This window comes from Ischnura elegans, chromosome X (genome assembly GCF_921293095.1).
Source record: "Ischnura elegans chromosome X, ioIscEleg1.1, whole genome shotgun sequence".
NCBI lineage: Eukaryota > Metazoa > Arthropoda > Insecta > Odonata > Coenagrionidae > Ischnura > Ischnura elegans.
This window is the reverse complement of record NC_060259.1, coordinates 40,975,919-40,977,080: the sequence shown is the minus strand read 5'-3', so window position 1 is coordinate 40,977,080 and position 1,162 is coordinate 40,975,919. Positions and strand designations below refer to the sequence as shown.

The 1,162-nt window shown below is 43.3% G+C and overlaps 1 non-coding gene across 1 annotated transcript; it reads left to right on the top strand.

Moving 5' to 3' along the window:
• Positions 1-468: 468 nt before the first annotated feature.
• Trnat-ggu lies at positions 469-541 on the top strand. Its single transcript has one exon. It is a non-coding gene; the product is annotated as a tRNA-Thr (tRNA).
• The last annotated feature ends 621 nt before the right edge of the window (positions 542-1,162 follow it).

The following is a 1,162-nucleotide window of genomic DNA, read 5'->3' as shown; positions in this document are numbered from 1 at the left end:
AAAGAAAAATAAAGCAGTGATACTACTCGGGAACACTTGTTTGATTAGTATTTTTCTGCCTTTCATTGTTCCTCGCTCTTATTTTCTCGCTCGCATTATTTTACTTGGGAAGATGTCAAGCTAACATTTTGCGTGCTATAGGCGTAATATAACGCCACGTGAAATCCTTCGATATTTGCGGCGGCCGTAATAATGACCCGGGATGGCAAGCGAAACGAAACGAAAATGTTTCGTTTCGACCGGGAGGGAAACGAAAATACGAGGCCCAGGTTTAGTTTCGTTCCCGCACGAAATTTAAATCACCAAGGAGATTAATGTCGACCCGGGACGAAACTTCACTTCCGGGAACGAAACTAAATTAATCGAAACTCCGCTGCCCATAGATAAGTTTCGATCCCAGAAGTTGAGTGGAGGGGGATAAGAGGGAATATTTTCGAACCATTACGTTTGACATACGTGTTGAGAGGTGGCTTGGTGGTGTAACTGGGCAACAAATCTGACTGGTAATCGGGAGATCCGGGTTCGAATCCCGGCTAAGTCAAATATTTTTTCATGGCGAACTTCATCCGTTGGTGTATTAAAAAAATGAGCTTAAACATCGAATGCCTAGTTTGCGTTCACCGTTATCCTGTTAGTGGTAAAAATATGAGTGCCCCATTCATATAATGGCGGTAGGCCGAACCTCTAGGGGAGACCGGAGCACGTTGGCCATAGGGGCAGGATGGCCCAGTCGAGCTAATTCATACAATAGACACTGAATCGTACTAGGAATCTATCAGAAGGTTGGTAGCACACTTCCCCTTTCTTCACAACACCATTATGACTGGAGGAGCAGTTTTTGATAAGTTGTAGCGATTAATTGTATTTGCGCGTGTTTCAGTAAAATTCGACTCCCAGGTTAAATGTGTGTTATTTAAGTTTTGATCAATTTGGACCCAATAGTTGACTGCTATAATTAAAGCTCATAGTTTAAGGATAACTTCTGTGTGGTATACAATATAAATTGCTTCAGTGAGTTTTGTAACGAATAGAATTTATTGTAAACATGCCGATGGGGCAGGTTGGCCCAGCGACGACGGGGCACGTTGGCCACCCGGGCCAACATGCCACGTCCTATGCATTCCTTTGTCAAAAATGGCCTAATTTTGAATAGACGGTCACT